Consider the following 14,641-nt stretch of genomic DNA (forward strand, 5'->3'; position numbering starts at 1 on the left):
TTTGTCTTTTTCCATTTCTTTTTCTTAGGGATGGTCTTGATCCCTGTCTCCTGTACAGTGTCACAAACATCCGTCCATAGTTCATCAGGAAATCTGTCTATCAGATCTAGTCCCTTAAATCTATTTCTCACTTCCTACTGCATAATCATAAGGGACTTGATTTAGGTCATACCTGAATAGTCTAGTGGTTTTCCCCACTTTCTTCATTTTAAGTCTGAAATTAGCAATAAGGAGTTCATGATCTGAGCCATAGTCAGTTTCCGGTCTTGTTTTTGCTGACTGTATAGAGTTTCTCCATCCTTGACTGCAAAGAATATAATCAATCTGATTTTGGTGTTGACTCTCTGGTGATGTCCATGTGTAGAGTCTTCTCCTGTGTTGTTGGAAGAGGGTGTTTGCTATCACCAGTGTGTTCTCTTGGCAAAACTCTATTAGCCTTTGCCCTGCATCATTCTATACTCCAAGGCCAAATTTTCCTGTTACTCCAGGTGTTTCTTGACTTCCTACTTTTGCATTCCAGTCCCCTATAATGAAAAGGACATTCCAGTTTTATGTTTACATGTGTATATATGGATGATGATAAATTCCTTCACTCATGTCCAACTCCCTGCAACCCTATGGACTGTAGCCTGAGAGACTCCTCTGTCCATGGGTTTCTCCAGGAAAGCTTACCTTAATGGGTTTCCATGCCCTTGTCCAAGGGATCTTACTGACCCAGGAATCGAACTTGCATCTTTTATGTCTCCTGCATTGGCAGGCAGGTTCTTTACTGCTAGGGTCATCTGGGAAGCCCATATTTTTGTATATCTTCATACATTTATAAGAATTTGAGAATTTAGGAAATTTGTCACTACACAGGTGAAGGAAAATTGGCAAAATTGTTTTAGATTAGTTTTATAATATGAATCACATTTTAAAAATTGTATCCTTTGGCCCCAGTATTCACCATCAGAATTTGATCTAAAGGAAAAGTTTAGGTAAATAATAACACCCAAACTTGTTCAAAATGATAATATTTAGGCAAAGCTGATGTTCATTATTAAGGAATTCATTAATTATATTATTTTACAACTCCTTGATAAAACATTTCATAGATATCAAATTGTCAACTAAAAAATACAGTCACAACTTGAAGTTAGAGAGTTATTTTGTTTAGTTGGAATGTTTAGGACTCAGCCTGAGAGACAGCGAGCATCTCAGTAGCTCTGAGAAAACTGTTCCAAGGAGATAGGGGAAAGTCAGGCTATATACAAGTTTGCAACAAAGGGAGCAAGCAGTCTGAACATCAAATATCAGGTATCAAGGAATTTAGCATTCTATGCATGGGAAGATGGAAGCCTCTGGGCTCACCAAAATTATTCCTTTCATATGTACCTCAGCTATCTGGGGCCAATCCTGCTTCCTTTTTCACCTTGCTTCTCCTGCTCCCCCAGCTCCTCAGCAACCACCATGGGATGGTGGCAGCATGGCCACCTCATGCAAAGAGTTGACTCATTGGAAAAGGCTGATGCTGGGAGGGACTGGGGAAAAAGGGACGACAGAGGATGAGATGGCTGGATGGCATCACTGACTTGATGGATGTAAGTTTGAGTGAACTCTGGGAGTTGGTGATGGACAGGGAGGCCTGGCGTGCTGTGATTCATGGGGTCGCAAAGAGTTGTACATGACTGAGAGACTGAACTGAACTGAACTGTGCTGGATCACAGTTTGGAGAGTTCTCACTCACATCAGAAATCTCTGATGGCTGTGACATTTCTCATTTATTAATGGCAGGAGATACTTTCATATCACAGAGTGAATATATAAAATAGTGAAACACTAAAAACAAAGAGCTTTAAATTCTCTATATAGAATAATTTCGAATATACAAATATTATCTGAGAAGAATAATTCTCTGAGCAGAATGATTCCAGGTAATTTTATATTCTCCTGCATGCAACTTCTATGTTTTTAATGTTCTTGAACCATATAAATATTAAGAAAACATTAATTTATTATAATATAGTATTAATAACAGGTAATTATTATTGTCAGCTATTGCTGACATTTTTTGAGCACTTTCCATGTGCTAGACATTCTTCTAAGTGCTTTACATGTTTTGACTGTAAGGTATAGTTCGAGACGAGACAATGAAGAAAGAAGGACGACCTCAACCGAGACAGTTTACCTTTATTCAGGCAAGGAGGGGTGACAGTTGGTCTAACAACCAGGCTGAGGGCGCGCAGGATCAGGGAGGATTCATATTTAAGGGGAGGTTTTGCGGAAGCAATAAGGGAAGATGTTAGTAAGGCAGATGAACAGGCTTGGGGGGTTCCTGGGCTGAGGGGTGGAGGGTCCCAGGCTGATGCATCTGCCCGGAGTATCCGGGTGGGACTTAAAGTTCAGTTTTGTCATCCCCGAAGTCAGGTGGCTCAGCAAGGGCCCTTGAAGTTGTTATCTTCTTTTTCCAGGCCCAAGGCCTTTGAGGTCTTTATCTTCTTTTCTAGACCCAAGGACTCCTTCATTAACCTTGCATGTTTTACATGTTTTAACTCAGTATCAATAAGCTTGTTGATACTGCTATGCATATGAAATAATTTTCCTCCTTTGGATCTCTCACTGTAGAAAGAGTCTCTCAAAAGGAACTTTGTTAAATTATGGACTGTAGCCTGACAGGCTCTTTAGTTCATGGAATTCTCCAGGCAAGAATACTGGAGTGAGTTGCCATGCCCTCCTCCAGGGGATCTTTTGGACCCAGGGATCCAACCAGCGTCTCCTGCATTGCAGGCAGATTCTTTACCGCTGAGCCACCAGGAAAGCCCTTGTTAATTATAACTGACTCTAAATCTATGGAGTTTTGGAGACAACTGACTCAAAGGGAACAGAAAGAATGTACCACGAAAAGGACTGAAAGGGGGTCAGAAGTGTCAGTTGAGTCAACTGACTTCATCTGTGGTAAGAGGATAAAGTCATGCATGTTGCAGCTAATGTTTTAACTGGAAAGAATCAAATGCTTAAGAAATATCCTATTTCAATGTCACTGGGGCCGGGGGCTTCTTATGCTTATTTGAAAATCTGGACTTCAATCATGAAAGTTCTTTTGACAATGAAAGCCATAAGAAAGCATTCTGGCTTGGTAGGTTTATTTTTAAGAAGCCCCCCTTGATGAGGCTGGGTAGACTTCTGAATAAAAATGCTTTTGTTAAAAGAGATAGATTTCTGTACCTTGATAGTTTAAAAGAATGAATAAATCTTTGAAGTACTCTGAAGCTAGAAGACACTTAGGGACATAGTGGGAAGATGGGAAAGCAGTCTGTGAAGCTCTTCTATGGATTCCTTCCTCACAATCTGAATGAAGATAGTATTTTGCTTTCTAAATAAGGTTCTAAGACACAATTCCAAGAGATATGTTAAATAACTTTCTATTGTCTGTTTGTGCATCAAGAATCTAGTTGACTTGGTTTGCGGTAGATGAAATAGTGGAATGCCCAGCATATCATAAAACCACCATATTAAGTAAATTTCCTATCTTCTCAATTCACAGTGTAGTATAAGAGGAGTCTTTTTTTTTTTTTTTTTTTTCAGTTACTTTGGTCCTGACAATCCAAGTGTAAGTCATTTATATTGACTGTTCCCCATGCCATCACCCTCCTGCTGCCTGACTATTGATTCAGTCATTAGCATCTTTTCCAGAGGTATTACCAAAGAGAGAGAGAGAGATTGAAACCAAATCTAGAAGTAAATATTTTCCTGTGATGGTTGATTACGAACAAAGCAATTTATATGTTGAGTGGTGAGTAAATCATTTCAATTGGCATAGGCCTTTCCTAGTTTTAGCATTGAAAGTCAGATCTCCTGGGAGTCCTCTTAGTTTCAGGAAAAATGGGACTTTTGGTCTTCCTATTTGTATAATCTGTATAAATATCTCAACACAGGTATAGAGTTATGTGGTGAGGCCTTCCTTGACAAATTGGAATATAGTCTCACAAGTCTGGAAAATATTAACCTGATGGCTGACTTTAAACATCTGAGTAAATTTCATATCAAACAGGAAGAAAGCAATCTGTCATGACAGCAGAAGACTCAGTGGAGGAGGCACAGTGAGTTCAAGTAATAAAGGCCATTCGGACCCCCCAATCTGCCTACCACCCACTGTCCTCAAGCTTCAGGGCCCAGATAGGAAACTTTCTATTATTTTTTGGGAGAATTTTAAAAAAGATATTACAATTGAGAATTAGATCCCAAGTTCCTGCCTAACTTTGGCATTCTTTGAGGAGATTAGGAAAAGGAAAGTAAAATGGAAGCATTCTCTTCATTTGAACTTAAACTGATTACTTTTGGGGGATGGCACTTTACTCATTTTTCATTCATTCAATGATATTCAGTTTTGTTATGATCTGGCAAGGGAGATGAAATCATGATCAAATTCAATTTTAGATCCTGTAAGTTCAATTTAGATGCTGCTGTTACCTACTGATTCTGGATTTATTTAAGATTATTTCCATGGCAAACTCTTCACTGTAGTTAATTAGGATTGTATATTTCTTTACAAGTACTGTCTTTATTGAATACCTTGCCCATCATTCTCAGAAGGTATCATCCCTTGCTTTACAGAAACGTCTAACAAGAAATCCCATATTTGTTGTACTTTTTATCTGTACATACTTATCACTTTACCTTATCTTCTCAGCCTTTCTTCCCATTTTAGAAGAGAAGGTGATTATTCTCTTTCAAGCTGTCATCTCTTTTTAAACCCCTTTCAAGTACTTAAGAAAACTGAACAAAATTTGTTCTAATTTTCTTCTATTCAAAGTATCTCTGCCTTTAGAACATTTGTCTTTGCCTTCAATATGTTCGGCTTTCTTCATATAGAAAAAAACAAAAAAGGTTGGGGGGTTCTATTTGTCCTGTCCACCTATGATATTTCTTTCTATTTCTTTTACTAAAATGTGTATGAATGAACAGTTTACTCTTTAAGAAATAAAAAGTCATTAAAGATAAGCTTATTGTATCTTCTGTTTCCTCTTTCCTCTCCAAGGCCTTCAATCTTTGTCCCTAGAGTTCTTTTTGTAAGAAAAATACCTGATACATTCATAGATATTCTATTCAAGTTTCTTGCCCAAATATATGAAAGATATTCTCCTTTCTTTCCTTAGGTATTTGGAGATATGTGTGGTATGATGGGAAAGGAGGAAGATGAAGGGAGGAGGAGGTCTGGAAAACTTGTTCCATGACTGAAGGCAGGGCTTTAGGAGACTTCATTTCTGAAGACTCTTGTTGTGTTGCTTAAAACAAGCACTATGATAGCCTCGTTCTTCTTCAAGAATATTCTCATGACTCCTCAAGTCCTTATCTGTGAAACAATAAAAAAAGTTTATGGAATACATTTCTAGCCATGCAATGAATATATCTATACTTTATCTTGCCTCTAGACAAGTGTTAAAACTTCTTTGTTTTTTTACTTTTTAAATTATATTTTGGATTGGATAGCTATGCTTTACTTAAATGCTCAAATGTATCCTTCAAGTTTTCTAATACTCTTACCAAATTCTTTCATAAAATTGAACATTTGTTAAATCACTGATTTCAGTTAAAATGTTAGAAGAGACTAATATAAAATTAATCTATGCTCAATTGGTCTTATTCTTTGGATATAGTCTTTGAAAAACAGAAAATATCTTAAGATATAACTTTATATCCGCAATAGCTTGATGACAGCTGTACTTTTTAATGTCTCTAGTTCCACTCAATAATGTTAGGGAGACACAAATGTAAAATAAAATCAAATGTTAATTAAGGAGACATGGAGGAGGAAAAGCCAACCATTTTGCAACATTCTTTCATAATGAAATGTCAAATCTTGACTGAATAATAAATAAATTAATTGCTGAAAATAAAACATACTTTAACAAGTGGTGCTGGGAAATCTGGTCAACCACTTGTAAAAGAATGAATCTATAACACTTTCTAACACCATACACAAAAATAAACTCAAAATGTATTAAAGATCTCAACGTAAGACCAGAAACTATAAAACTCCTAGAGGAGAACATAGGCAAAACACTCTCTGACATACATCACAGCAGGATCCTCTATGACCCACCTCCCAGAATATTGGAAATAAAAGCAAAAATAAACAAATGGGACCTAATTAACCTTAAAAGCTTCTGCACATCAAAGGAAACTATTAGCAAGGTGAAAAGACAGCCTTCAGAATGGGAGAGAATAATAGCAAATGAAGCAACTGACAAACAACTAATCTCAAGAATATACAAGCAACTCCTACAGCTCAACTCCAGAAAAATAAATGACCCAATCAAAAAATGGGCCAAAGAACTAAATAGACATTTCTCCAAAGAAGACATACAGATGGCTCACAAACACATGAAAAGATGCTCAACATCACTCATGATCAGAGAAATGCAAATCAAAACCACTATGAGGTACCATTTCACACCAGTCAGAATGGCTGCGATCCAAAAGTCTACAAGCAATAAATGCTGGAGAGGGTGTGGAGAAAAGGGAACCCTCTTACACTGTTGGTGGGAATGCAAACTAGTACAGCCACTATGGAGAACAGTGTGGAGATTCCTTAAAAAACTGGAAATAGAACTGCCTTATGATCCAGCAACCCCACTGCTGGGCATACACACTGAGGAAATCAGAAGCGAAAGAGACACGTGTACCCCAGTGTTCATCGCAGCACTGTTTATAATAGCCAGGACATGGAAGCAACCTAGATGTCCATCAGCAGATGAATGGATAAGAAAGCAGTGGTACATATACACAATAGAGTATTACTCAGCCATTAAAAAGAATACATTTGAATCAGTTCTAATGAGATAGATGAAACTGGAGCCTATTGTGAGGTAAGCCAGAAAGAAAAACACCAATACAGTATACTAACGCATATATATGGCATTTAGAAAGATGGTAACAATAACCCTGCATACGAGACAGCAAAAGAGACACTGATGTATAGAATAGTCTTATGGACTCTGTGGTAGAGGGAGAGGGTGGGACGATTTGGGAGAATGGCATTGAAACATGTATAATATCATGGATGAAACCAGTTGCCAGTCCAGGTTTTATGCACGATACTGGATGCTTGGGGCTAGTGCACTGGGACAACCCAGAGGGATGGTATGAGCAGGGAGGAGGGGGGAGGGTTCAGGATGGGGAACACATGTATACCTGTGGCGGATTCATTTTGATATTTGGCAAAACTAATACAATTATGTAAAGTTTAAAAATAAAATAAAATTAAAAAAAAAAAACAAGGAATAAAACTAAAAAAAAAATACTTTATAATGTTTAAAATTATGAAACAAAATGTGGTAATGAAGTATTTGAGAGTGGAAGTATCTAAGATTATTTTTTATTTACCTCCTTGGTTATTATTGCTTGAAAAATCTTATTTTCTATCACAAATTATTGTGCTAAATATTATTGTCCTTTATTGATACTGTAATTTCCGTCTACATTCAGGAATACAGGAAGACCAGACTTCCCCTCACTTAGAGTTCAGCATGGACATGAGACCTGATGTGATCAATCAAATGCGGATAGAGGTGACCTGTTGAATCGAGCATTTAACTGATTCTCCAGTCTTCATTTTCTCTTCTCCTTGCTGTTTTGACTACCAGCAATCTAGATAACATTGCCTCTTTTACCCTGAGTCATAAAGTCAGAAAGACATAGGGCAGAAAACGTCACTGATACACATGGAAATATACCATGCCTTAAAGTAAACTTTTCATTTGTTTAAGCTACTGATATTTGGGGTTTATTTGTTTCTAAGCCAAAACCCTCTCTATCTTCACTGATACATCCATCACAGGGAGATCATGACTGAGCTGGAACTGGAATAAATATTGCAGATATTTATCACATAGGATCACTTCCAAGAACTTCTGTTCACATTATTTTGGGAGAAAGGGTATGCCCTTTTTTTGTTGTGTAACGGGTAGTTACATTAAGTTTGGTGAAAGAATACTGTTGTTTGTATATAGATATTTAAGTGAAGGTAGAGAATTTCTGTGGGTGTTGAGTAAGCAAGGTAGTACACAGAGCTGGGTTATCAATTATAAATATTGCATTAATGTAATTTTAACATGCAATATTTTCTGGAAACCTGAAACTACATTTTCTAGTATCCTTTTATATTTATGGGTCCAGATGAGGGATTATCAGCAAAGTCCATCCCTGTAAAATTTTGAAAGTGTGAAAGAAGGGAAAGTAGTTATTTTCTAGTAAGACTTCCTGATGAAAATACAGGAAGACACCAAGTTTCTGACAATTTCCAGCTGAGACTTTCAAGTTTCACTGTGGCTACTGAATGAGCACCTATGAATCACCTGTTCACAGCTGTGGCATCTTAAAATTTTTCAAACTACAATGCACCTAATAAGAGTTTTTAAATACATGATTTAAAATGTGATGCATCTGTGAAGAGAAATTTTAAAATCCACTGTCTTAATGGGAGATTCAAATACCAATCTCTTAATAATAGAGAAGGTATATAAAAAGTTAGTAAGATGACAGGAATTTTACATCACAGGCTTATCTCTAGTTAGACGTAGAATCCTTTTCTACTCTGACCATAAATATATCAAGTCAAATACTAGGATCAACAAGATAAGTGTACTCATACACTTGGGAAAATGTTGTCTTGATAAAATTCATCAAATATCACATACAATGATCAAAGAGAAACATTAATTTTGAAGTCAAGAGTAAGACATGTCCATTATTAGGATTTCTTAACATCATATTTATATATGTTCATGTTATTAGTCCTAAAAATTTCTCTTCTTGGCCTTTTTTGTTATATTCATATTCTATTGAAATTTATATTAAGTAATATGACCCTTCATACAGTTCTTGACATCTTATTGATAGACCCCACTCCACATCATTACCTTCTTCTTTTCTTTCTCTCTTTCTTATATATGTATAAACTCCACAGTATAGATTAGATTTTATTAGGCAGCAGTGAAAAATAAAATATTTAGATTTTCTAATGTTAAGTAACCCTCCTCTTGGATATACCTTTTAGCTCCTGAATTATCTTTTAAAAGGGTATTATTTTTATTATTTGATTCTTGTGAAATATTTCAGAAACACAAAATATATAAAGAATAACATGTCTACTAATGACCTGGAGAGAAAAAAAAAAAAAAAAAAAAACACATTAGAAAGCAGTTAAAGACCTTAATGTGTCCCTTTCCAGTTCCCATCTTCCTATATCACCCTGAATTTCTTGTTTAAATGCATTTGCTGACACTGATTCTACAATGTATTTATAAGTTATGTATGACATTGTTTCAGGTGTTTTTAGTTTTACACTTTTAGAACCATACTGAAATATGCTCTGTGTCATCTTTGGACAATGTGCCTTTGAATTCATGAAGCTTGGATTGATTCATTTTTACTTCTTTCCAAATTTCCATTGCTTGAAAATAGTATAATTTATTTAACCATTCTCCTGTGAATAGACATTAGTTTCAAGCACTTTCCTTTTCATTTTTTGTGTCCTTTTCTTTCTTTATAATTGTTATCCCTACCTGTATTTCCTAAATTATTAAAATTCTTATAATATTTTGTTATGTTGTGTCCTAGTTGTGTTTCCTATAAGCTAAATTAGCACTCTCTTGAAATTTCAATTTTTTCATGTTGTCTATAAACTGTAATTCTTTTTAGCTGACTGCACATTTTTACAAATTAGTACAGCTCTCCTCCTTTATTTTTATTTTTTATCTTTTTTTTATTTTTTAATTTAATTTTATTTTATTTTTTAACTTTACAATATTGTATTGGTTTTGCCATATTGTTATAAAATATACTTAAAATTAAATTTATCTTTTTAATCTTTCCTTTAATTGGAGTATAGTTGATTTGTAATGTTGTGTTAGTTTCAGTTGTACAGCAAAGTAAGTCAGTTTTATATATATATATATATATATATATATATATATATATATATTCAGATTCTTTTCCTTATTTGGTTATTGCAAAATATTGATATAGTTCCCTGTGCTACACATTAGGTTCTTGTTGATCAAGTATATATAGTGTGCATATGTTAATCCCAAACTCCTAATTTATTCCCAGACCCATTTCCCTTTGGGCTTCCCTAGTGGCTCAGCTGGTAAATAATCCACCTGCAATGTAGGAGACCTGTGTTCAATCCCTGGGTTGGGACAATCCCTGAAGAAGGGAACGGCTACCCACCCCAATATTCTGGCCTGGAGAATTCCATGGACTGTATAGTCCACTGGGGACTATATAGTCCACTGTATAGTCCATGAGGTTGCAAAGAGTTGGACACAGCTGAACGACTTTCACTATCTTTCCATTCCCTTTTGATAACCATGCTTCCCTGATAGTTTAGTTAGTAAAGAATCGGCCTGCAATGCAGGAGACCCCAGTTTGATTCCTGGGTTGGGAAGATCCCCTGGAAAAGGGAACAGCTACCCACTCCAGTATTCTGGCCTGGAGAATTGCATGGACAGTATAGTTCATGGGGTTGCAAATAGTGGGACATGATTGAGCAACTTTCACTTTCACTTTGGTAACCATAAGTTCTATGTCTGTGAGTCTATTTTGTATGTAAGTTCATTTGTATCTTTTCTTTCTAAATTTCACACATAAGTGATGTCATATGATATTTGTTGTTTTCTGCCTGGCTTACTTCACTTAGTATGATAATCTCTAGGTCCATCCATGTTACTACAAAGGGCATTACTTCCTTCTTTGTTACAGCTGAGTAATACTCCATTAAATATGTGTACCATATTTTCTTTAACTATTCATCTATTGATGGACATTTAGATTGCTTCCAACTTGTACAGCCACTATACAGAACAGTATGGAGATTCCTTTAAAAAGTTAAAAATAGAGCTACCATATGATCTAGCAATCCCACTCCTGGGCATATATTTGGAGAAAACTGTAATTCAAAAAGATACATGCTCTCCAGTGTTCACTGAAGCACTATTCATACCTCTCCTCCTTTAAATTCCCCATCAGTGGGACTCTAGGGATCTATTTTTTAGAAGCTAAGCTTCCTATGGGTAATGAAAGGAATTTTTTTCTAGTCGTCTCTTCAAAGATAAATACTACATCTTGGTTTTCAGATCCCACTTCTGTAATTCCTTTCATTCTTTCTTCATTTGTGGCATCTACTCTACCAGATCATAATGTATTAAGAAACATTTTTAACAGTATTTAAAATTTTCATGGATTTATAGCCAAATTTGGAGTCATTTTGATTTATCACAATCCCTATGTTGTCCAAAAATCTAAAAAGCATATTTTATTATTTGTCTGATTCTATCTCAAGTTTTTTCTCAAACTACATAAATACAATTTGGATTAGAACATAAATATATTATCTTTCCATCATTTCACTGTAATTAAGTATGATTACAAGTTCTATTTTTTTAATTTCATGAATATCATAATTTTACTCCACCTTAGGCTTACATACAATTTAACAAAGAGTAAATTTCTTTCTAAAAACCTAAACAATAATGTCTGAATATCATAGAAAAGTTAGACTATATAAGTTAAAAATTATATGAAGATTTTTCATTCTCCTTTCCTATTTACGGTTAAAATAGGATTTTACTTTAAAGTTATTCTGCTGCTATCTAACCTTTTTTTTAATTCAACAATTAATTATGAATTACCTCCTATGTCAGCTGACCTAACTTTGCACCATCATTGCTAATGGATACCTAGGAGTGTTCATCATGTGTACTTATATTAAAATTGAGAATTAAGAGCTCAAGGCACAATATAAATCATGTCTTATTTAGTCACATAACAATTTTCTGATAAAGATACTACTTTTAGTACCATTTTAAAGGGTCAGAAACTGAGTGGTTAATGAAATTTCAGAGACCTGAAATGAAACACGTTCTCTGATTTCAAATACCACTTTCCTAACTCGTATTATCCTGTGCAGAGTCCTATCAACATCCATGTACTAATCACCTGTTCTTTAATATTTGTTTATATACTTCATATTTTTCTCTTGTGAACAGCTATGCTAAATATTCTTACCTACAAATATAAACCACTTTTGCAAATGTGCCTATTGTCCTAGTATAAATTCTTTTTTATATCCTGTGATAAACCATAATCGAAAGAATATGAAAAAGAATAGATACATGTATAACTGAGTCACCTTGCTGTACAGAAATTAAATGCAATGTTGTATTAATAAATCAACTGTACTTCAATAATAGTTTTAAAAATAATAAAAAGCTCTATTTGGCAAAACTAATACAATTATGTAAAGTTAAAAAATAAAATAAAATTAAAAAAATTAAAAAAAATAAACTTTAAAAAAAAAAAAAAGATCTACTCCCTCAGCAAATTTCAAGTAAACAATATAGTTATATAAGGATTTTTAATTAGACTTTGTTACAAATTTAGTAGATATTATGCAACATCCTATGGTTGAAAGTCACCAAAAGCAGCCCTGACCTGATCTCAATAGAAAGTTTTTCATTATCTATTAGTAAAGTTTGCTTAAATGACAACAAATTTGGCTCGATTCAAATAGCAACCTTCTCTTTTTTTTTTTTTAATTTTATTTTTAAACTTTACATAACTGTATTAGTTTTGCCAAATATCAAAATGAATCCGCCACAGGTATACATGTGTTCCCCATCCCGAACCCCCCTCCCTCCTCCCTCCCCATTCCATCCCTCTGGTTCGTCCCAGTGCACCAGCCCCAAGCAACCTTCTCTTGTAAGGTGTAAATGATCTTAGTTACGAGATATTTAATTTACAGAGAAAGTGAAAGTGAACACAGTTCAGTCATGTCCAACTCTTTTCCACCACATCGACTATACAGTCCATGGAATTCTCCAGGCCAGAATACTGGAGTGGGTAGCTGTTCCCTTGTCCAGGGGATCTTCCCAAGCCAGGGATTGAACCCCGATCTCCTGCATTGCAGACAGATTCTTCACCAGCTGAGCCAACAGGGAAGCCCAATTTACAGAGAACTTTCTCCAGATATTTCTGATGCTTCAGGAGAGGTACACACTTCAGTACCGAGTGACACTCACCTTGCGGTAGATCATATGGCACACGGCTACTCTCAGCCTCATCCCCACACGCTGCATGTGGTAGAAGCACAAGTGGTGCAGAACGGCCCACACCAGCACGCAGGTGCTCAGCCCTGCTGTGTAGCCTTAGGCTTCGTGCAAAGCGGCAGAATTGGTGGGATCCTTGTTTTGAACATAACTAATCATTTTCCTGAAGAATATGGGCTGAATTACTCTGGTGCCTTCCTCAAGAAATATAAAAATTCCCCAAACTACATAGGATTTCCAGTAACACTTTATGATTGCTTTCATTAAAGATGGCTCCCCTGCATCTTTCTCAGCTTTCTTCACTTCCTGATCCCAGTACTCTTTCTCCCCTTCTCCCTGCTGCCTGTGCTCACTCTTGCAGCTCTTCTCCAACGTGCTGGGAGGCATCTTCTGGAAGCAGCGAATACATGTCATCTTCTTCTAATTTCTGTTTGTAACCAATTTTAAACAAGGGGTTTAGCCACCAGAATAGGCGCGAGCAGAAGTTCGCGTCCTGCAGCGAGTTGGGCTTCCGCATCTTGCCTGTGGTAGTGTAAATTCTTAGGAATGTTGAGTTAAATGGCAGATTTTACGGCTTTGAATGCATCTTTACAAGTTACAATCCATAAAGTTTTTACTAATATATACACTTGCTTCAGCAGTGTTCATTCCAATATGAATTATGATCAGCTTTTTTTTCTTCGCTAATCAGCATTGCATCGTCAAATCCAGAATTTATGAAATGTGCTTTCATTTAGAATTATTTTCTTATTGTTTAGATTGGCCATTTAGTAATTGTTCAATTGCAATTTGTAATTTTGTTTTCTTATTATAGAGGGATCAAGTGCACAGAAAGCTATTTAAGAAAAGAAATAGATGGTTTGCCTCTATAATGGACCATAAAGCATGTTTAGGCGAAGTCTATAGTTGTTCTACCTGGAAACCAAAAAGATAAAAAAGCTATATATCTCTGCTAACATCACAGCTTTCATGGAAGTGCTAGGAATGGAAACAAGTCTTCATAAAGCCAATTCAGAACACTTTTTACTATCCTACAACTCCTTGGCTTTTCATGTCAATTGATGCTGATTAGATTTTAGTAATTAAAAGGTTAATATTGAAACAATAGTAATTTATTTCAACCTTCTGTGAAACCATCTGAAAGTTCTAAGAGTTTTTTCTTAACTAGAGTATTATAATATATTTGGAGAGATGAATTAAACTAGATGTCAACTGTGAACCATAAGCTTTTAATAATTAAATGTTTCCTTTGTCACTAGGGACAGAAAAAACGCACTCTTTAAATCAGGAGAATAATTATTTTCCTAAAAAGACTTCACTGTGCTTGATTGAGATTTTAGAATGCATATATATGAGTTGGCAGTTCGCATTTGCTGTGTTTTCCCCTAGGTGATATCTAAAATCGTTCATGAGTTTTAGTTTTAATGAGAACAGATCCTATTAACCCTAAAAATACTCTTTTTGCTCAAAGGAATACTCCACCTAGAAAACCAATATAAAAATATGTATCATCATGAAATGAAAATTCAGCTTTTAAATAAGGTATGTGAGTT

The 14,641-nt window shown here is 35.4% G+C and overlaps 1 pseudogene; it reads right to left on the reverse strand.

Moving 5' to 3' along the window:
• The window catches only part of LOC129623825 (phosphatase and actin regulator 3-like), a 146,393-nt pseudogene extending 132,788 nt beyond the window's left edge, over positions 1-13,605 (reverse strand).
• Positions 13,606-14,641: the final 1,036 nt, after the last annotated feature.

The sequence above is a fragment of the Bubalus kerabau genome, chromosome 11 (assembly GCF_029407905.1).
Source record: "Bubalus kerabau isolate K-KA32 ecotype Philippines breed swamp buffalo chromosome 11, PCC_UOA_SB_1v2, whole genome shotgun sequence".
Classification (NCBI taxonomy): domain Eukaryota; kingdom Metazoa; phylum Chordata; class Mammalia; order Artiodactyla; family Bovidae; genus Bubalus; species Bubalus kerabau.